This window comes from Cupressus sempervirens, chromosome 6, assembly GCF_028749045.1.
Source record: "Cupressus sempervirens isolate cs-2001-9-10 chromosome 6, ASM2874904v1, whole genome shotgun sequence".
NCBI lineage: Eukaryota > Viridiplantae > Streptophyta > Pinopsida > Cupressales > Cupressaceae > Cupressus > Cupressus sempervirens.
Window position 1 is genome coordinate 79,178,449 of NC_143123.1, and position 24,622 is coordinate 79,203,070.

Consider the following 24,622-nt stretch of genomic DNA (forward strand, 5'->3'; position numbering starts at 1 on the left):
GAATTCACATCCAACTTGTCTCTTGAAATCTTTTCTGATTAATTTTCCTCGTAAACTCTTATAGTTGACTTTGTTTTCATAACAATGTTCTACATCTTGAAAACTTGTTATGATCATATCTAGAGAAATAGCTAATACCTATGTGTTCGCACATCTTGTAGTTGCTTCATAGTAGAGCATATGATGCATTATGCCAAGTAAATTCATCTGCATTTTGCACTTTTGTTGTTTCTCCCTTGTAGCTATTCATAGCAAACCAAGTCTTCATGACACCATGATTGACATCATTGGTGTGTATGGAAGACAAGCTGCTGATGATATTCAACATTCTCAATTGTTGAAGTCACCACCATAGAATCATCTCTACATCAAGATTAGATTCTAATTTTTCCTCTTTATATTTAATTTTCTCTTTTTTATGTTTAATTCTCTTTATATTTAGGTAACCATGTGAAACTAGAGGGAGAGGAAAAATGCCATTGTGAACATTAAAATGAACTTTTTCCATTACGTTGGTTGAAAAAAATACCTTTATAATTGCAATTACTTTTTCCTCACTCCAAAACTTGATAGAACAAAACACCAATGATTCTCATAATTTATAATTATCATCCTCTTATTTGAGCAAGAATTATAAGATATCCATCATTACCTTGGTGGTTGTCTTTGTCACAAATTTTTTCACACTAAAAAAATGTGCTCTCTCATATATAGCTTTCATCAAGCAAACATCTCAATGTGAGAAGAACCTCATGTACGGTGTCCTATTAGTTCCAATTAAGGTTACAGAGAGCAGATCAACAGTGGTCGTGTCACAATAAGCAGTAAGATCTTATTTGCAAAATCTTGGAATCTAAAAGCTTCTGAGATCACTTTCATAAGCATGAATCTATTTAAAGCCGTAGATTCTCCGCCACAGTTTATGCAAAATAGAATTGAGAAACAAACATAATATACAATGAAGAGACAATTAACTGTTATATTAAGAGTGCAATTGCAATCCAAAAAATTACCTCTATCAGCAGGTACTGGTGCTGGAGCATATCCACAAACAAGGCATTTTCATAACTAAACTTCACACAGGGTGCTAGTGTGTGAAAATGTTTGTTGCAAAGCCTATGACTTTCATACTTTTTAGTGGTTGATTTAAGTTATTGGGTGTGGGTTCGCTAGGGTATGGGCATGTTCTCAATCCAGCCATGTTCCTATTGTTCTCAAGACTGTGCTATAGATTGGAGACCCAATTGCTTGAGAATTTGACGGTGTCAAATGAAAATTTTCACGCCTTAATATTAATTTAGATTGGAAACTAAAGCTTTGCAAAAATGGATATTTTTTGAAATAGAATTAAGACAAAGATGATGTGAAAATATTTGTGATATATATAGTGGCTTGCAAAGCAGTATATTTTGTACCTAAGGTTTGGGGACTGCTTTCTTTTTCCTAGCCTGACTTGGTGTGATATGCTTATATTCTTTGGCAGTTAAGTACCTGCTATCATGTTTCCCATTTCCAGTCTCGGGTAAAGCTACTAACATCCTAAATGGCTATGACCAAATGCCTTGATCATCATGATACATTCACTTTCTATGGGAAATCTGTTGTAGATATGATCCAATGGGATTGATGAGTCTAATTTTGTATGGCATTGGAAGCAGCTGATATATGCTTTTCAAGGCTTCAGTTTCAACCATTGTATTAAATTCACACTTTGTAGAATGCTCTTTGATTATTATTTAGTAGGGCTATAATAGCACTCTATTGAATCAATATTTTTGTTTTTTCCTCTCATTGATTGCACTCTTTTACAATACCACAATAAGATAATTTTTTAATTCTTTGTTGCAGTCTTTACTCAGAGGAAGATCTTTTCATGGTAGAGCCTTGAATGAAGAACATAGGTGCTCGACAACAGTATGGGAGTTAGGCCAACTAAGGCTCCATAGGACTGTTTCTAGTTTGTGGTATGCCCCACTATTGACTTTAATTTTCCAACATATTATTTACCTTATTATTTTGAGTTGATTGCCATCGTAGTTGATTGGCTTATTGTGAGTGCCTGTACTGATATAAGTAGTGATTTTGTGTTTAATTTATCTTTTATTTTTCTGATACGGGAACTCTCCTTTTGAGGTAGAGGCTTTTAGCACTTGTCAGTCATAAAATGATGTGACTGAGTTTCCATAGTCTATAGACTCTATTTCTGGCACACTAGATGTTATAAAATTGAGTTTTCATAAACAAATTGACATGCTAGCTTTAGACTGTACCGACATTTTTGTCATTTTAACCAATTATCCAATTTTTTTTTAAAAATTATTTTTGATATGCTTAGAGAAACAAAGAATCATATATCACGCTCTTTTCTTGCATCTTATCCTGATAAGTCTTGGTAAATCTCATGAGTATGTATGCCTAATCATCAGGGAAGGTTTTCGAACTGGATTAAATATTACCACAAGGGGTCAAGACATAAATGATACCAATGTCTTCGAAAATCATCCATTTAATGGTTCTAGTGATGAATCCAATTTTACGAGAGGAATAGAAAGAACTCAGGACAAGTCTCATATTGACACGCAAGAAATTAGCCAGGTTGAGAATAGAGTAGATGAGCGAAGAGACATTGAGGGAGTTCAGAATGGAAATTCTTTTGTTTCAAGCATGGACTGGCAAGAAGCTGTAATTCCACATGAAGAAGGGGATTGGCAGAGAGAAGCATTATGATAAGGGATTGGCCCTAATTCGTTTTCACTTCTATGCTCATTATGATAGTAATTGTATCATAGCTAAGCTAGCTTATTTTAGGTCCACAATTTGACAAATAAGAGAATTGGTAGGTCGAATAAAAAATTTAAAAAAATCTTTAAGTTTAATCTGGCAAAGTTTCAAAATACAAACATTTTATTGATCAGTATTATACACTATATTGTGTAGAAACTAATCAACTTTCCAATGGGTATATTACTATTTTTTGTTAGTGAACTGGTAAATGTTTCACTAATTATTGATTCTTGTCAAACAATGTGGCCAATATGTGGGTTGGCTTGTGGTTGTATGAGTGTGCCTCTTTTATAAGTACATGTATTGCTATTCTCTTTTGAACAAATCAATATTTGCAAAATAGTGTGTTATTTTCTTTCTTTTAGTAACATGTCTCTATTGACAGTCCTTCATGGATGGAAGACACCGAATTCATATGTCATACTCCGATAGATAGTTTGGGATAGCTGAGCTTATTGTGTATGCATTAATCTCTATGTATATGTGAATATTTATTAATGCAAACCATACACAGAGAGTCTTTTCATGCTGTCTTTGTGTGCAGCTATGCAACTTTACACATCTGGAATTCATGACGTGAATGACAATCTTCATCCATATAATGCTATTTTAAAATTTAGGACTTTGTCTTGTTATGTGTTGTGATATATAATTAATATTTGTCAAAATTGCAGGAAGAAGCTTGCACAGAGACTTTTGTTTGATAAAAGTGCAAATGATGATCATGAAAGAAGCATATTGACAAAGCTGAAGCAACAATGTGGTGGTCAGTTTACTTCTAAAATGGAGGGAATGGTATGCTGCATCATACATAAATAAAAAACTCACTTTGATTCTTATCAATGAAGTTAATCTAATTGTAAATTGTGAAAAAATATCTGTGCTTGTATGTAGGTCATAGATTTAACATTAGCAAAGGAGAACCAAGGGAATTTTGATGATTATCTTAATGAAAATTCTCAAGTACATCCTGGCATAGACTTGATTGTGATAGTTTTGATAACTAGGTTTTGGCCGAGTTACAAATCATTTAATCTTAACCTGCCAGGCAAAATGGTATGCCCATTTTGTATACAATATACCTTTTAAATTTGCCAATTTCTTAAGCAATTTAACATTTTGACCTTTGCTACTTAATGCAGGTAAGATGCGTAGAGGTGTTCAAGGAGTTCTATCAGACAAAGACAAAGCATAGAAAGCTTACATGGATATAATCTTTGGGTACTTGTAATATTAATGGGAAGTTTTACCCTAAGCCTATGGAACTTGTTGTTACTACTTACTAGGTAATTGCCTTTTTGGTTGATTACTGGCTGACAGTTAGATTCCTTGATTCATATAAAATGGCATTATAGGTCATTTTCTACTGATCATTATTGGGAATTTCTTCTTCTAGTTTCTAGTTAAGAATTAGTTGGGTAGGATAAGTTAAAGCAATGGTTAATGTCATTAATTGTTAGTGACCATACATTGATAATTTGATTCATTTTCTACTTATGCTATCTGTTTAAAGGAAAACTAAAATTGATGTGTTATAGAAACCATAAATATGCAAAGTGAATACATCACATTTATCAGTGTCAGTTTCCTTGATATGTTTGGAATTCACTTCTTTTTCCTTGTGTAACTTACTCTATGGTTATGATACGCAGGCATCAACATTCTTGCTAGTCAATGCATCCGAAAGGCTAAGTTACTCAGAAGTGAAGACTCAATTGAATTTGACCGATGAAGATATTGTCAGATTGCTACATTCTCTTTCATGTGTGAAACATAAAATTCTCAATAAAGAGCCAAATACAAAACTGTGGCACAAACAGATGTCTTCGAAGTCAATTCAAAATTCACTAATAAGATGAGGAGAATCAAGGTATGAACTCTGATATAACAAATTGTATACCATTTTGCCTGTCTGTTTTTAACAAAAATTAATGCATGTGGAGATCACATGGGAATTGGTTTCTACTTGATTGCAAATTCCACTCCCACTAGTGGATGAGAAAAAAAAGGAGATTGAGGATGTGGATAAAGATAGACATTGTGCAATTCTAATCAATAAATTATGAGTTTGCTGAAGATCAATGCTAATATGTTTTCTCATGAATCTTTTTCCAGGGTGTTGCTACTCTAACTCCTAGATTGATTTAACTTCATTTTAAAGTACTGGCATTTACTCCTAGACTAATTTAACTTCATTTTAAAGTACTAGCTCTGAATTTGTATTGATTAGACATCATTTTATAGTAGTAAAGTTGTAATATGGATAATATGGTAACAAAAGGTGATCAATGCCAATGGCAGTCACCTGGTGTTAAAGAAATTAGGAACATCTTAGAGGAGACTTGGAATATTGTATTGGCTATGTCATTTTTGGTTCTTCTGATAAGGTGTTAAATTGTTGATAGAAGCAACAAAAGTACTTCGTACTAGACAAATAGGTGTTGAAGCTCCGCTTCTTGTCCTCCAAATGATCAGAGCTTTTAATATGGATAATATAGTAATCAAAGTTGATTAAATTGTATTTACCTTGCATTTAAAAAACTGGCAATATTCGAATAGGAAAATATGGAGCATCATGAAGGAGGCTTGGTCACATCCTGGATATCATTTTGAAATTTACCATACAACATTGTTTAAGAGCATCACTATGTTTGTTCATCAGTCACCCACTGTTCCTTTCTTTGTTCACTCTTTACAAGAAATGAATTTGTGAATAGAGGGACGTTTTTTGCTAAGTGAATACTAACAATGATGATGCTTGAACACATAACGTTGTTCAAAATTTGCAAGTGTCTGGTTGTTGTATCAAGACCGAGGAAATTGTGATGAATTTGGGTTTGGAGCCTCAGGAGGAGGGCATTAATCAAGCTCCTCTCTGGCTCCATCTATAGTAGATGTGGAAATTTGACTAAGTGTCAAAAAACTCAACTTGTTCAAACCTGAAGTGATATTTGTTTCACTCGACTCTTATTGATACTCATCCAACTTCATGGGCTTTCCCTAACTATTACCTTTGAGTTGAGATCAGGTTTAAACTAATTGATCTCGATTCTCAACTGAATACCTTTGAGTTGAGATCAAATTTGAACTAATTGATCTCAACTGAATACCTACCACCAGGGCCATGAATTGCTCAAGATTTCCATCTGATAGCCCCTGAGACTTCAAAATGTTGTCAAGCTACAACTAAAACTAACAGAGTACACACTGTGAAAGCCAAAAGAGAGGGTCCTCATTTGCGTTGGGATGAAGGTGTGAAAAGGTCACAATGGTACTGAAGTAAAATTTCAATCAAAGAATAAAAAGTAAAAACTTAGTAACTATTGGATGTGTACTCAAAGGCTTTTATTCTATTTAGGAATGTTGTGTCACTATTCACCCTGTTGCAAGCAAGTGCACACGAGGATGAAATGAAAAGTTCCACCCATGAAAAATGATTATGCTGGTAAGGACAATGAGGACAATGCCATGAAGCAAAAATGGTTATGAAGGTGTGAAAAGGTCACAATGGCACTGAAGCAAAATTTCAATCAAAGAATGAAAGTTAAAACTTAGCATCTACTAGATGTGTAATCCAAGGCTTTTATTCTGTTGAGGAATGTTGTGTCACTGTTCACCCTATTGCAAGTAGGTGCACATAAGGATGAAATGAAAAGTAAGTTCCACCCTTGAAAAATGATTATGTTGGTAAGGACAATGAGGACAGTGCCATGGACATTTATATGCAGCCTAAAAATGGTGTTATTGAAGGTTGGTTTTGCAAGCATTTAACTTGAGGAACACAAACAAGGTTTAGAGCTTAATGTGCTTGTTTTATTAGCTCCAATGAAAATGGTTCTAATGATATTTTTGGTATTCATGTTCCCTCTTCATGAGAATGAGCTCACTTTGATGCTTGTTTATGATAACACATTACAAATGATTAAAGGAAATCACTATGCAATGAATCAAAACATGTACAACTAAATGATATGGAAAAAATGAGTTTATTATTTATTGCTAAGATTGAAAAGAGAGATTACAGGCCTATTATCAATCACAAATCAAACTGTAACAATTCAATCCATAGGTTTTAATGCCATATAATCAACATGTATCACATCCAGATGTTAGCTAGCTATTGTAGGCTTCTGTAGACCACTTTGGGACTAGTAAATGACCACTTTAAGGTATGATATGAAGTATGATCTGTAATAAAAAGATTGATATTATCCTACATGGGTTTGATATGCAATTTCCAACCATCATATTTAGTGCCATGAATCTAATATGCACTTTTAGCCACTATATCCCTTCAAATATGGTAAGTTTGAATGACACCAAATTTTTCTTTGCTTCAAGTGATTTGGAGGGGTGACTTGGTGAGCTGACATGGTGAGCGAACTTGGTGAGCGAACTTAAAGAGTCAACTTGGTAAGCATACTTGAACAGTTGACTCGGTGAGTCGACTTTGGGAATAGACCTAGCAAGCTGACATTGCCAGCGGCCTTAAAGAGGCGACTTGGTGGGCATATTGGTGAGCCTACGTAGAGAGCCCCACTTGGTGAGACGAGATGGTGAGTCAACTTGGTAAGACAACTTGGAGAGCTAACTTGGTGAGCAGACTTAAGGAGTCAACTCGTTGAGGCGACTTAGCGAGGTGACTTGATGAGCGAACTCAGAGTCAACTTGGTGAGCATATACTTGAACAATTGACTTGTTGACATGACTTGGTGGGGTGACTTCGCAAGCCCACCTGGTGAGCGTACTTGAACAACTGACTTGGTGAGACGAACAAGTGAGCTGACATGGTGAGTGGGTTTAGAGAAGCAACTTAGTGGGGCAACTTGGCAAGCACAAATAATGAGCCAACTTGCCGAGGCAAGGTGGTAAAACCACTGGATGAGCCAATTTGGTGAGCTGAATTAAAGAGTCAACTCGTTGAGGTGACTAGGTGGGGGTGACTTGGTGAGCTTAGGGTGGACTTGGTGAGCCAACATAAAGAGTCAACTTGGTGAGTGTACTTGAATTGTCGGCTTGGCAAGCTGACTAAAGGAGTTGGCTTGGCGAGTTGACATGGCGAGTCAACTTAAAGTGGCGAGTTGGTGGGGCAAGTTGGGGTGACTTGGTGAGCTGACCTGGAGAGTTGGCTTAGGGGGCAGACTTGGTGAGCAAACTTAGAGAGTCGACTTGGTGAGCATACTTCAATTGTCAGCTTGGCGAGCTGACTTAGGGAGTCGGCCTAACAATCTAACATGGTGAATGGGCTTAAAGTGGCAAGCCGACTTAGCAAGGCCACTTAGAGATGTGACATGGCGAGCTGACTTGGTGAGGGAGCTCGATGAGCGAACCTAAAGATTGACCTTGATGAGGCACTTTGGTGGGGTGACTTGATGACCAAACTCAAAGAGTCAACTTGGTGAGCATACTTGAACAGTCAACTTGGTGGAGCAAGTTGGCAAGCCAACTTAGTGAGTCCAATCAATCAAGAGGAAATAGTTGAGAGCTTAGAGTGACACAATTTTCAGATGATCATATGAAATGAAATGGGCGTGCGAGTAGAAAGAAACTAGAAAGATATTGTGTACAAATGAAGGCATGAAATGGATGGTTTTGGAACACTGAGCACAGACACTCAACATTCAGTACATATCATCATTTGAGATCAAATGGGTGTATAAGATTATATGCATAGTGAATAATAAAGGAGGGAATTGAACCCTCCCTGAGGCTCACAGTTGTTGAGGTCCACTTCAGCAATGGCCCTTCCTGTGAAATTGCCATCTAAAACCTTTCTAATGAGATAATGTTTTATGAGCTCTTCAGCAGTGGGATGGAATGTGAATCCAGGAGGTAGTTATGCATCACCCATATCATGTGGGTGATGCACAACTGCCTCCTGGATTCACGTTCCATCCCACTGATGAAGAGCTCATAACACATTATCTCATTAGAAAGGTTTTAGATGGAAATTTCACAGGAAGGGCCATTGCTAAAGTGGACCTCAATAATTGTGAGCCTCAAAAAAGTTTTGACCAAGCATTGGTCAAAATTTTGACCAATGGCCAGTAGTTTTCTACAAGGCATTGGTCAAAATTTCGACCAATGCCCTACAATTTTCTATCAAGCATTGGTCAAAATTTTGACCAATGCCCTGTAGTTTTCTATAAGCATTGGTCAAAATTTTGACCAATGCCCTGTAGATTTCTACCAAGCATTAGTCAAAAGTTTGACCAATGAATGGCAAAAAATGTGCTAGCAATTCCAACATTTTTTGACCAACATATTGGTCAAAATTTTCACCAACTAGTAGGTTGGTCAAATTTTTGACCAATGTGTTGGTCAAATTTGGTTGAAGTTTGGTTGAAAAATGGGTCAAAACTTTGACCAATAAAGGTCAAAAAATGAGCCCAAATGTACTAGTGATAGGGGCCAAGATTCAAACAAGTCCCAAACCTTGTTTGGGAGGGGAATGAACACATTAAGTTTCTTGAGGAAAAACAACCAACAAGAATGTGCAAATTTGTAATTGATGAAAAGGCGGTCTACTATTTCCACATCTTCCCCACAAAGGACACAATTAAAAGAAACTTCAATTCCAAACTTTGAGAGTTTGTCACTCCTTAATATTTTCTTCCTGATGGCTAACCAAGAAAAAAATCCTTCTTTAGGGAAGATTGTGGGGTTCCAACAAAAAAATGCTCTATCCTTACTATTATTGTTCTCAATATGTTGAAGAGCCCTATATCCTTCCTTAATCAAGTACTTGCCATCCTTAGAGGGTACCCAAATCATTTTTTTCCTCCTGATTCGATAAGAAAACAAATCATTGTTGAAAAATAGTAAGGAGAGAGATGGATTGACGATCATTTAGGGAAAGTGTTGATGGGTCCTTCCATATAACTTTTCCTAAGAATAATACATAGTCTAGCTAGATTAGATCCCTAGTGATTGATTGAAATGGTCATGACTTCTTCATGTTGAGCTAACTGGGAGAGTGGAGGGGGGGCCATGTTGAAGTTGATGAAAGTTCAACCCCACAACTCCCAAGAATCACCTGAATGAAAACACTTATCATAGAAAGAGAGAAGCATAAACTATGGAGGTTGGAATTCCTAGATCCATAGATGAGACATTCTTCATGAGCAAAAAGGAGATTGCTATTATCAAAACTGAATCAACATACAAAGACATCAATCTTTATAAAAGGAGATCGAAACCCTAACAAGTCTAACTTAGGTTGCATCATAATAATTAATAAAAGAATTAATTATTAGATGCCTAAAGTTTAGTCTAAGAAAACTATAGTTAATTAGAAAATATCTAATTACTCTAATATGTCATTCCATGAGTCTGACCAAAATAACTATTTTAGTCTAATATGTACATTAATATTAAAACTTTTTAAATCTCCACAGATCAAATATTTCTTATGGAACAATTTCACTTGTCTTGAGAATGGTCTAACATGGGGTTGGCCCTTAATACATCACCATGGACAAACCATTCAAATGCAACACATTAACAACAAACTATTACCAACACATTACTTGTCATTCCCTTAATAAAAAAAATAAAACCCAACCCAACAAAGTCAAACCAAATTCTAACCAACATGCTATCCCATCTACTAGTAGCAAACACAAAACTACTAGTAGGCGACATAAGATCCCATCTATAATCAATGGAGATAAAATTTCTACCATACAACATAATGTTCTCCTAGTTCAAAACCACATTATCTATGCTACTAAAATACTACTAGTATATTGACTAAAATGTTTAAACCAAAATAATAACTAGTTTTTAAGGTCCAATGGCCATATCAAAAAAGTAAAAGCTGAATAATTCTAGTAGTAGAATTCATAAGTAAATAGAAAATAAACACAAAGGCCTAAAATTTGACCTTTTCTTTTCCTTTCTTGTCTAGCAAGATTTTAGCCCAATCATTTGCTAGAAACCCATAAAGTTTCCCATAGTCCTTTGCACGAAGACCATCCTCATCATTATCATGTTGTAGTTCCTAGAGAGTGGTGGTAGCAACATGAGTGCATTTTAGAGAAAACTTGTTGAGAGTCATGAATCTCTTATCGAATGCATCAAAATGAGCATCAAGCACCTTCATATCCTACTTCATGTCCTTAACCAGCCCAAATAGCTCCTTGCATCCAACACAATTCCCTTTTGTAATCTCCATCATTTTCTCTTGCATCACCATAGGGTTAATGGAAATCATATTCTTTTCTTTCTTCTCCACCCACATAGGAGAAGTAGTCATCATTGGTGAATTATCTTTTTGTCTCCCCGAGATGGGATAGCTTTAGAGGTAAAATCTATTGTATCATTGTAAATCTTGCAGACACATGGGTAGTGTCATGGATGACCTTATTCTTTTCTTGTTTATTTTAATATTCTCCGATGTCAAGCTATTATCTTCATTCCATGTCCCCTCATCATCTTCCTCCTTCCCCATTATTTTCTTTTCCTTACTCCCTTTTTTTCTCACTAGCTTTTGATTTTGTCTCCTCATTAAGCTTCCAATTCCTACAAGATTTTGGCTTCATTTTGGCCCTACTTTTTATCATCCTCCTAGATCTTCTTCTACCCCCATCATTATCATCCCAGAACCAATAATCTCAATTTCCTCCATTGTTTTCCATTTTCATCTTTTTCATTTTCTAGGTACCAATCTTCTTAGGGTTACCTAAGGGTGTGGAAGAGGGGGAAGGTTGAGCAGTGGGGGACCCCCACCATTGTTAGTTGGATTAGGTGGCGCCAGGTTTTTAACTAAGGCAACACAATAAGGAGGAGAAAGGGCAAGGTGATAATTATAGAGTCAAAGGATAAGACTTTGGTGTAAAACAATACAAGTCTTTCATTTTTTCCTTCTATCCCTAACATTTACAATAGTGGCTTCCAAATCATGTAAAAGAAAAAATGGAATGGAAATTTCATCATGGTACCTAAAATTTCATCATGGGGTAGACACTAAATCTACCCTCAAGGGTCACATATTTCATGAGCACAAAACATACCTCATTCCAAGGGTACAAGAGGTTTTTATAGCTAAACCCACCTCTGAATCTCACTGACTCTTCACCCTTCTTAAAGAACATATTCAAACTCATTTCATCAGTCACCTTCTTGACCTTTTTCTATTTTCATCCTTCCATTGAGAGTCTACTACATGGCGATAATTTTTTCGTTCACATGAAATGAAATGCCATTAATAGTGACTCATTTATCACTCCAAGAATCAACAAATTGTGACAAATTATTATCATCACAGCCAGTCGTGGTTTCCATAAAATGACTTTGGGCATATTCATACAATTCTGCCCAAGTACATGACTCCTTGGAATAATCCTTGATCCTTGAAGGCTCAATGCTAACCATATCACCTCCCATCTTCAAGCCCTACTAAGAATTCTTTAAGAACTTCGAATTGTTCAATTTGGAAATGCCCTTGCTCTCTAGTTTTTACCTTAGAAATATATTTTTCTTAGAATTCTTTGGAATTAAATTAGAAGTTGTGCCACTATAACTATTAAAAATCATCTTATTAAAAAATCAATCCCTTCTGTAGTGATTATACACGTGTGCACAATTGTCCTTTCTTCATGTCAAATGTCATCTAAGTTGTTTTCCAACCAAGACCAATGGTATGTAAATATCTTTGAGGAACCCTTCAAAAAGTAAGAGCAAAGATCTCCTAAGTTGGAATCCTTGTTTAGATTGACTTGATGGCTGTTGACCGATAGAAAACAATATCCTTTACTAATTCAAATTTCCTAGACTGATTTGATGTAGCATTATGTTCCTTTAGTGCTCAAAAGTAAAATGTTCCTAAGATAAAATTTATACTCATATGTATTTAGGGCATGTCAATGACAATCAAGAATACCTCAATGTGAAAAAGATGCACTTCAAACACCTTTAAAAATTAAGACATCAAAACCATTTATGTGAACTTGTACAACTCAACATATAATGACTATTGCAATAAGTGGGATTCAATTTACAAATTTGAGATTATAATTTTTAAAATTTGGTTCTATTCCACATGATTTGAGATTCATCTCATTTATTGTAGGATTGACACAAGATTGGGGAATATGTGAATGTATGGAAGTATGCACAAGAATGAGTATAATAGTAGGAAAATTATGGCAACTATATCAACATGAGTGTAAGTATGAAGAGGATATAGCAAAATGTTGAGGATTGAGTGTGAGAGAGTGGTGGTGAATCAAGGATTATACTATTAATTTCATTATGTGGATTGAAAAATGTTCTACAATGATTGTTACCTCACATTTCTCTACATCCCAACCCACAACCTTGAAGATTTTCAATTCTAACATTTCCATTGTAATATATTTGGACACAAAGTTGTGGTGAACACCTTAAATTCCTACATAGGTTGTATCATTTTTTAAAGAAATGGAAACAAAATATTTAAATCAATATTTTGGGATAGTAGTGCAGAGTTTTTAACAAGTTTTTCTCCTCTCTAAAGGGTTCTTGTGCTCCTATGAACTATTTTATTTAAAGAAGTTCACTTTCTTTTCAAGGTTTGGATCCTCTAGTTGCTTAAGATCTTAATATTAGATATGGGGTAAGGTCTTTTATGAAAACCTTGGATGAAATAGAGTTTATTTGTTTGGAGCCTCATAGGAGCTACAAGATAAAGTATAACTAGATTCTACTTGTTAGAGTTAATATAACATCCTAATAAGCTCTTGTACACCTCGTTTCCTAGTAAACAAAACACAATTCACATGTTTAGTTTACTTGGGAATTCAAGAAAATTAATTGTTGTAATACATGTAACATAGTTACTTTATGTAACTTGTTATTTAATATTTTTTCTTGGGATCATCTTAGTTATCATGCATGGAAATCTAGAAAATAGCTTGCAATGGAGCTATGTTTCATCATTTACTTTTAGACCAAACTTGTATTTATTATTCTGCATTAGACATTTAATGTTGTATTAAAGGGTAGATGTCCCCACATCATCATACCTTGGCTATATATTCAAGGTTCTTGTACATCATTTACCTTGGCTATATATTCAAGGTTCTTGTTCATCATTTACTTTTAGACCAAACTTGTATTTATTATTCTACATTAGACATTTAATGTTGTATTAAAGGATACATGTCCCCACATCATTATACCTTGGCTATATATTCAAGGTTCTTGTACATTGTAACATATAAATTTCATGTCGAGTAAGTCTTTATTCATATAAATTTAACATAAATTTAATCTCATTTTTCACGCACGTTCATGTTCAAACACTCTCTTATGGAAGACATATTTCCTAGTTGATCATTTGAAGTTTGCAACTTCATTATGAGTTCATTATTATCCCAACATGATATTGGAGCCATGGCTTTGTAAATCCCTTCCATATTAGATAATTGAGTTATTGTTAAAATAAGAATTTTTAATGTGGGTTGATTTTGGCTGTCATTGGAGGGAATTTGAGTTCACCATTGAGTCCAATAATTTAAAGAAAGTTAAAATTGAATTGTTTTCATTGAAATCCAACCAAATTTACCAAACTTATGAGGTTTTAAAGATGTGCTACTTTCTAATTATGGGAGGTAATTAATCATTTGGAGCACCTTGGATCAAACAGAACACTACAATTGTATTTAGAAACATTGAGAGGGGTGAGACGTATGCATGGTGCCCTACATATTTATTATATTATGTTGTCTCCATAGTAAAGTGGATGTTGAAGAAAAGTTAGTATTGTATAGAAACTAGTCAAAATTATATTTTGAGTATGTAGATGAATAGTATGTTTACCTTTGTTGAGAAGATCTATCTAATCTTGAAGCACACAAAATGTGGCAAGAGCTACTTGCTTGTATGACTACTGATGCAATGAGCATTCAAGGTATGTACTATTGTCATTATTATTTTTCACCAAAACAAAGACAAGGAAAGCATTTTTGTGAAGAAATCGCATGAGTATAAACTAAAAACATAAGATTTACATATTGGTCTTAAGTTGGAGGAAATAGGTAGAGGTTAATTTTTTAAAATTTTAAAAATAAATAATCCTATAAAATAATTTTATAATTATTAATCTCTTTCATAATTATATAATTATAAAATAAATAATCTCAATTATATCAATTTTGACTTTAATTATATTTCAATTGTGAATCTATTTTATAAAATAAAATCTTGCTAAAGTTAGTTATTTGCATATTCTAATTAATTATAATTTTAAGAAAAATGTGGTTGTAGGAGACTATTTCATGAATTTTAATAATGCCAATAGAATAATTGTAAAGCCAAAACTTGTTGAATAATTGTAACAAGAAAAAAAGGAAGAATCTATATTTTTTTGGGGCCAAATTACTTTTTAAGAAAATAACATACACAAAATGCATTGACAAATGACATTCATACCTTACACTAGTGTGTTGTTGAGTTATTTGTTGGCTCTCTTCTATAGGTGCTTTGCATTGTATATGCAAGTGGCAATGCCTGTCTCTAGCTAACAAAGCAACAATGTTTTCTTAGCCAAAGTTAGTTTACAAAATAAGGAAGCAAATGAAAATTAGCAATATGGACATGCAAAGAAAAGTTACTTGAGTATTACTTGCTTGTTATGCCTAGCCAATCAAATGAGTATTGAAGGTATGTAGCGATCTAATAATTGTTTCTCACTCGAAATAAAGACAAGAAAAGCATCTATGAAGAAATTGCTTGAATATACATTAAAAACCTCATATTTCCAATTTGGTCTCAAGTTGGGGGAGAAGGTTGGTCAAATTTGTTACTGTTAATAATTCCAACGGTCTTATTAGTTCAATCTTATAGTGATCCTCCGATTTTGAGAGTGACTTTTTCAAAACTAATATTTTCATTTAAATAGTCTCTTATTAAGTGCTCATGCATGATTACTGATAACTAAAACTCTTCATTGTAATTTTCTCTTGTTAAAGGTGGTTTTAATTTGTATAAATCATGCATAATGTAATTAGTATTATCAATGAGAAAGAGAACAATGTAGTCAATAAATTTCTTATTGTGTGCAAATTTATTTCTTTCTTGTTCATTTCTACAATTATTATATCTTTTTCCTTTTAGCTAGATCCTATAGCTGTAGAAAAAATTACATGGTATCGAGACTTAGAGAGCTGGAAGAAGAAATTTTTTTTGCAGGTTCAATAGATCAGACCTTGAAAGAATGGATTTTTCAACACTTTCTCTTCCTACGTCATATGATTATTTTGAATGAAGGTCACCAGTTCTACTTAGGCCCATGAGTAGAGGCTTGCATTGAAAAGTCATGGCATTAGAGGTTGGATCCAATTCTACATTAGAGAAAGGTCAATTTCATGCTCTCTTTGCATGTGTCTTGTCTTCTTTTTCTCTATGTCGATGCACTATTTTTGTGGATCTATCATGCCTATTTGTGTGAATATTTCTTTGGTTCCATAGCTTATCAAATTTATGGACATCTGGCACCTTTATTTTAAATCATCAATTTATTCTTGCATGCTTGAGTAGTGTGATTAGTGTCACTTGTACAAACTCATGTGTCATATGCATCCTTGAATGATAGATGTTTTTCCTATGTCTATCATCTATTCTTTTTTTGAGGGAGCTATGCAAATTGATTATTGTATATTGTATCTTCAATTTAATTGGCACATGTTTTGCCTTTGTTTGTCATCTGCTCATTATTCAAGTAGTGTCATTGGGGGAACTCATGCAGACTGATCTTGATCATCTCAGTTTCCAAGAAGATTCTTCATTCAGTACTATGGTGGTTATCATTTGACAAATATTTGCAATTTTCTTGTCACAAAAGACCTTCTTTCCTCTTTTCTTGAATTGCTTTTATTCTCCCTAGTTGGAATTGGTGAGGGGGGTGGTGTTTGTGTTAATAATTCCAATGAGCAAATTAGTTTAGTCTTCATGGTAATCCTCTTGTTTTAATAGTGACTTTTCCCAAACTAATGTTGTTAATTAGACAGTCTCTTGTTAACTGCTCATGCATGATTGGTGATAACTTAAACTCTTCGGTTCTTAAAAGTGGTTTCAATTTTTATAAATCATGCATAATGTAATCATTCTTATCAATTAGAAAGAGCAAAATGTAGTCAATAAATTTCTTATTGTGTGGAGCTTTATTTCTTTCTTATTCAATTCCACAATTTTTTTCCTTTTTCTTTTAACTAGATTCTATAGCTATAGAAATTTTTATAAAATTGACACCACAATTGGCAGTTCTTTCACCTATCATAAATTGGATGCTCTTTAAACTTTAAAATACATTTTCACCTTTCACAACTTTGATACTCTTGAAACTACACTATCAAACCAAAGCTACTATGTTATTGATGAAGTTGGACATGAGAAGTAAATCAATGTGTGTTATCAATGTTACAATCTGCAATTTGTCTTATGTTTTCATATTTCTCGACATCTATAATTTTTGGATTTTTCAATGCAATGAATCTAACACACAAGTGGCAAAATGAATGAGGTTCAACATCACGAGTATTTCAAATACAACAAGGTGAGAAAATAAATATGTATTTTCTTCAAGAAAGTATGAGCCTATAGAAATTATATAGATTTTTATTATATTAAAAAAAAAAATTATTGTTGTTTGCTAATGATAGAGAACGCTGGAAGATAAGTAGTTGTATATATAGCATTTAGAATTATATGGCTAAAAAATATTCTTCCAGCTTCTAGATTTTTTTGTTATAGTTGTTTCCTCAAGAAATATTGAAGTCAATGCCCAATTCCTAATCCAAAAAAGTCTAGACATAGACAAGACAAAAGTACTTGCTTACCACTTTAATGGTGATTCCTTGTATTTCTTGAAAGACATAATGAATATAGACTACCACTATTAGTAATAAACCATTTCCCAATGAATCCGAAATAGGTAATGGCTTCTTAGCCTCCTACCATGCAAGGATTAAATTTTGATTTCGATAATTGGAGAGTGTCTTGGATTTGTTTTCTATATAAAGGGAAACATGTGTGATTGGTAAACCTAGTCAATTATAAAATTTTAACAACATAATGCTATTTAATTATTTTTTGAATTTGTTCTATCAATTGTCAAAAAAATGGAAGAAGGAATAGAATTTGAAAAATATAAAAAAAGAATAAAATGATGCAATGACTCAAATTTGGACAACAAGCCAATTTTCACTAATTTTTTATAAAACTATTGACTACTTTATATTCACACTAGCATAAGTTATATTCAACGCTCTTTTATGACTCTTTTACTCTTCAATAACTACTATATCTTGTCAGATTTCTTCAAACTCAAAATGTTGGAATAATAAGACACAAGACACACACACACACACACACACACACACACACACACACACACACACACACACACACATGTCAAATACAATTTAGTTTACCTTGACTTTTTTGTCATTTTGACTCTTCATTTTGTTTTGTTTTCTCCTACCTCTATTCCACAACTGCAGTTAGGTATATCATACAAATTATATAGTAGGGCTTTTAGTTTTAAAAGTTATGACAAATAGTCTTACAAACCCTAAATTATAAAGGGTATAGGATTGTATATTTGTTTTTCAAGTTCTAGTGAAGAAAGTGATTGTTTAAATGGAGATCTATTGATCATGGTCATCTTTAAACATTGCACATTAATGAAAAAATTAAGCTTGAAAAAATTAAATCAATTTTAACTATTTAACTCTTTTAGTCTAGAAATCACACTTTATTGTAATGATATGTTTGATGTCATGAATAACAGCTCACCTACCCCTTGATAGTAAAAGAAATCCAAATTTTCATCCCCATCAAATAAAAACCGAAAATTCACAAAATCCACTTTATTTTTAACAAAGGATAAAATAAAACTGTAATGAAAAATCACATCACACTATAGAAACTCCAAATAAAGTTCCCACACAAGAAAATGAATGACCCAAGAAAACCCAAAGATTACTTACACAAGATCTTTGGCATAGACAAAGAAATTAAAAATAAACAAGATAAAATCAACGAGATCATACCCAAAAAGCTAATCACAAAAACCCAAATTAGTGAGTAGGCCACCAACAATCACAAAATCTAAGAGAAAAAATACATTTATGTAAAAACCAAAATAGTAAAAAATTGCAGAAGAACTAACTCAAATTACCTCTCTAGCTAGTGCATCCATTGATGGAAGTGCAACTTCTTAGTTTTTTCAAATTATCACAATAAGGAGAAGATAGTTGTTTAATGATGCACAACTATGAATTTAATACATACATACTATTTTTATACATACAAACAATAATTGCAGAGATATAAATTTTCCCTTTTTGCTTTGCAACTTTTTTCGCACAATTTCCTGCTCTCTCGATCTTTGAATTTTGATGGGCCGGGGTGGCCCCCTAGAGACAGGCTAGATCCTAGGGATTTTCTTGGATCTGCAACTTGTTCTAACCTTGACTAGGAGTATCCAAGAAGTAGTGAATCCTGAGTGCACTTCGGTTGGGGACCCTATGGATTCTACTATGTTGCCTAAGGTTTTTTAGGAGAAAGCTGCGAGCCCTCTCGCTGTATATGAGCAATGTTAGTATGCTAATAGAAACCAAATTTAAATAAAGCTTCTACAAACTAAAAAAAATTCATAAAATTCAAGATAGACTAAGATGAGCTCTCAATTGAGAATATGAGCCATTAATGGGCTCTCTCAATGAGAAGCTCTCTTGTTGAGTAGCTTTGTCTAAATAGATAGGATGTATGCTCAAGCTTATGCTTCAAAAAGGGCTTCAAATGGAGTTGGAATTTGGGTGTGAGTGTATGGTTTTGATGTAAAATGGCTTCTCAAAATGGCATTATGACTTTACTTCATGGATTGTGTTATTTTTCAAAGGGGAAGGATCCAATTTATAGGCAAGAGGCTTGAGGGATTGAGGGCTAAGATGCAAGGATGGGAAAAAGCTCATGGAGGGCTCAGATTGCATGAGAAGAGAGCACATGGATTGTGCTTCCTTATAGCCAATCAAAGAGTGACACATGTCACATGGTGAGAGGATGGAGGAAAGGGGAAGGATGAGTCAACAAAGGAGGCTCAAGGGATAAAATCTTCATAAAGACCCTCATAATGACTTGTAAGAGCAATAAAAGGGCTTGGAAGAGTCATTTATGGCCTAGTGGGCTTCATAAAGTTTTATGGTTGAGATATTTTGAGGGTGATGAGAGAAATTTTGACTTGGACTTGATTAGGAGGGTTTTAAGCTTGCTTAGGCTTGTGAAAATGATTAGAGGATGGATTAGGATGGTTTAGGATTAGCTTAGGGATAGACAAGTGGATGACATTTAATGAGGGTGGGTGAAGGAGGAGATATTTGTTAACTTTGGCTTGGGTTAGTAATTCTTAACCCATGTTTAGGGAATGTGACAAGGTTAGGAGGGGATTAGGATTAGGTTTAAAGACATCTTCTAGAAGAGTCTAGACTTTGGATGAGGATAAAGACTTTCTAGAATAGTTTAGAATTTCCTAGGATGAGGATGAAGACTTTCTAGAAGAGTCTAGAACTTCTTAGGATGAGGATAAATTAGATTTTTAGGAAATAAATAAAGTTTTATTTATTTCAAGGGTTTGGGTTGAGGAGATATTTATTAAAACTTTTTTAATAAACATGAGGATTAATATTTAATCTTGATTAAATATTTTGAGTTGGGATTAGGGGTAGGAAATGATGGGATTAGCCTTTAGTCAAAATTAAAGAAGGATTAGAAGATTTTGGAAGAGGTTAGTGGTCTTAAAGAAATTGGCTAAGTTTTGGGCAAAAAATAATTTTATTTATTTATTTTGGGTTTTTTGGTCAATTTATTAATTAAATAATTAATAAATAAGGAAATAATGTTTAAATAAGATTTAAACATTTTTGGGAGGGATTCCTTAATTAAATATTTTTAATTAAGATAAAGGGATTTAATGGCATAAAAATCAATTAATTAATCAAATAAATAAATAATTAATAAATGATGATGTCATCAGGACTTTTTCAGAAAATAAAAATACTTTATTTTCTAAAGGTTTTTAGGTGTCTACACTCGCAACCCAAGGATGCAAGGGTGTTGTCCTAGGAAAGAAATTGACTCATCACTAGTAAAAAAAAAAAATATATGACTAAAATAATTACTAAAATGTGTATATATGTGACTAAAATCAGTCACATGACTAATAGTAGTTAATATCCAGTCATTTATAACGTTAATAATTTTACTTCTAAATAATTTTAGTCACTTATTTAATCACTAATTTTGATCATCTATTTAGTCACATGTTTAGAAGTATATTTAATAGTATATTTAATCACATATTTAGTCGTATATTTGATAGTTGATTTAGTCACATATTTAGTGGTATATTTAGTAGCATATTTAATCACATGTTTAGTATATTTACTCACATATTTGGTAGTGTATTTAGTAGCATATTTAATAGTATATTTGGTCACATATTAGTAGCATATTCAATAGCATATTTAATCACATATTCAATAGCATATTTAGTCACATGTTTGGTAGTGTACTTGGTCATAATAGAGCACGATGTAATCAAACCATGATCCTCTTGCTTGTAAAGTAGGTGCTCTTCTATTGAGCTAGCACTCTTTAAAGAATACATAATAAATTATTATTTCTTTCATTTCATTCTCAATATAGCACCCAAAAAGGTTATGAACATGTATTTCTTGAAATGGGGGTAACAAAGCAACATCCAATCAAGCTAATATTTTAAAGGTTCCTTTTATTTCAAAAAATCGTTCTAATTTGTCAAACTTAAATCAGCTAGAGGAAAAGGGAACTGGGGTAATGGATCAGTAATAATCTTCATATACTAAAAAAAAACTAATAATACTCCATCCCTACTAAAAAAAATGGGCTAGTTAGAAGGACAAACAAAACATTAGAATGTGCAAAACTACCACAATAGAAGACCACAATCAAAACAACTCTAGCTCAACTAAAGATCACTCATTTCATCATGAAAATTTTCATTCTCCTCTAGAGAAGATATTGACCACATGAAATAAGAGGCTCATTCAATGAGAGTGAACCAAGTTGATCAATTTGATTTGCAATAATTATAGCTTGAGCCAAAATGAAGTACATCCATTGCCTCTTAAACTTTTGCTTTTAATGCATCAAGAGATTCAATAAGGTGTAGTACTTTTGTTTGATCCATCTCTAAGAGCATGCCTGTTACTTTACCAATGTGATCATGTTCTAGCTGATCCACTAAAGGAAATAGTTGTTCTCCAAGCATCTAGCAAGAAAAAAATAAACTTCTACACTTAGAAAGACAATATAAGATGTGTTGGAGTTGATGAAATCCAACTCCGAAGATGTCCAAGATCACCTGCATGCGAATGACCTATCAAAGGGAAGTCAAGGAGAGAAGAGCGTGGAGCAAGGGAAAAACCCTAAATGGACATGAGAAAGAACAAGATATGTAAACACAAGAAAATATGTATTTACAATATGCAAGAAGTGATTTTGTTATATGAAAATACAAAGAGGGAGAGATCGCTTATAAAGGCCTCAAGGAATCTCCTAGAACAAGTTAGAAGACGCTAGGAGATAAGTGTGACAACTAAGCATACATCCACATAAGGTGGAAAGTCCTTGAACAAGGTGAGAGGATAAGTATGACTTAGGAGAGAACAAACTCCTATATTGTCAACAACTTATAACTAACTCCTAGACTACAACTAATAAATAAAATGCATTTACCTAAGTAAGCTTAAGTAAATAGAATAAATAATTAGTAAATTAATTATTTACTCTAACACCCCCCCTTAAGTGCAACTAAGGGAAATGCCTTGAGCTCACAAAACTAAGAAATGCAGAATGGGTCCCAGCAACAAGGCCATGTTAGGTACCCATGTACAATGCAATCTCTGTAACTAGAGAAAAGGAGAAAACCCAATGGAAAAAACCCCTCTCCAAAAAGAGATAAGAACCTAGTGAAGAACTGAAGAAGCCTCCAACTAGGGGAATGTCCCCTAAAATAGGAACAAGGAGTGATCATGAAGAGCATCACTGAAGCATGAAGAAGCTGCAAAAACTCTGCCATAAGAAAGAAAACTGCTGATCTGAAGAACCTCCATGGAAGAAGAAGGCATGAACCAAGCGTGTCTATATGGTAGATGATCCATCTCACCGAAATGCATAGGTATCTAGCCACTACAATCCGACTTGTATATAGGATCAACCACTGAATACATAGCTCACACTATCGAACCATCAAACCACAGATGCATTAGAAGAACAACATAACCCTCCCTTAATGCAGACAGGGCAAGATGACAGGCAACTGAGAAGGTGGGCCAAAGTCTCCTGCAGACGAACCAAGAACAACGAGAGAGGAAGAGGTACAAACACCTATAAAAACATGGTCACACTGACGCTACATAGGACTAATGTCATGGAAGGGACACTCACTTGACAAAGGGAGAATGCCTAAAATAGCAAACAACTATCCCCCCATGGTGCTTTATAAAAATAGTTCAAGTACAATTGACTCAAAACAACATTCATGACCCCCAAAATGCAAGAGTGACAGTTTATCTCAGTGTGATACATAAAAGTGCTTCAAAATTGAAAACAAGCTATAACAAAACATAGTACAGCTCAAAACAAAAGAAACCATGCTAGGAAAATGATCCTCGGGCCTAAAACACTCAAGATATCCACCATATAACAAAAATGCTAAAAATATGATAGAAAGAGCATGAGCCAAAAACTAAGGAAAAAGACCACATTTCTGAAAAAGTGACGAACCAGCTTTCCAAAAATATAAAGTTTTCAAAAAATTGACATGGGACGCAAAATATATGCATGCCGGAGTCAAAAATAGAACTTTAAACTTCAACTGAAAAAAGGGCATGAAAAATGCATCAAAACCTAAAAATACCTACACCAATGTCTCCATCTTAGAACCAGCTTTTTGATACTTCTTTCGGATCAGAAAAATACCTCTGTATGCTCAAGTTATAGCCAAAAAACTGAAGGTAGGTCCAAAATGACCTAGGAGGAGAAGTGCAAGCAAGGATGATGATGTAGCACTAATGTCAACAATCCACTTGATTAAATTTGACGGCCTGTCAGTCGTCACAGCAAAAAAAGAGGCCATGTGGCAGAAATCCAACGTGGTAGGGGTGATGTGGAAAGTCCACGTGGAACCTTGCCACGTGGCACCCAAGCCACGTGTCACCCCTGCGTTGCGCCAAGTGGTGGAAAACTTGCAGATTGGGCGCTGAGTTGGCAGACGAATGTCCAGAGGTGGAGGAGCTGCAATAGTCAGTGGAGTGGAAGAATCAAGCTGAGCACTAAGCGGTGTTGTTGGTGCAGGCGGTGGCCAGTCCGTGGCGAAGTGTGAGCTGCAATCCAGTGGGGCTGCGATGGTGTGGTGGTTCTACAGTGCCACACTGATGGAGGAGGCTGGGAAGCAGCGCAGGGGTGGCGCAGTATGGTGCAGGCTGAGCGCGAGTGGCCCCGTGGTGGCCGTTGGGTGGAGCCATGGTGGCGCACTCTGTTGTGTTTTTTAAAAAAAATTTTGATGCTGAATCATCCGTACAATCATACAAAAAGCCTTGGAACTAAATTTTTTTGCCTCCTGGAGCCCTGTCTCCAAAATTGACAAATTTTATATGAATCCTAGCTAAAAAGTGCCTTCTAAATCCAATAGCAGCGTCCGTTTGGCCCAATGTGCTTCAAAAAATTGTTGTTCCCATGATTTGAAGACAAAATGCACAAAAAACTAGGGTTTGTGACTCCAAATCACGGCTTCAAAAATCCTTCAATGAAGCAG

The 24,622-nt window shown here is 34.3% G+C and overlaps 1 pseudogene; it reads left to right on the plus strand.

Moving 5' to 3' along the window:
- The first annotated feature begins 2,611 nt into the window (after window positions 1-2,611).
- LOC149551252 (cullin-1-like) lies at window positions 2,612-24,359 on the plus strand (annotated as a pseudogene).
- The last annotated feature ends 263 nt before the right edge of the window (window positions 24,360-24,622 follow it).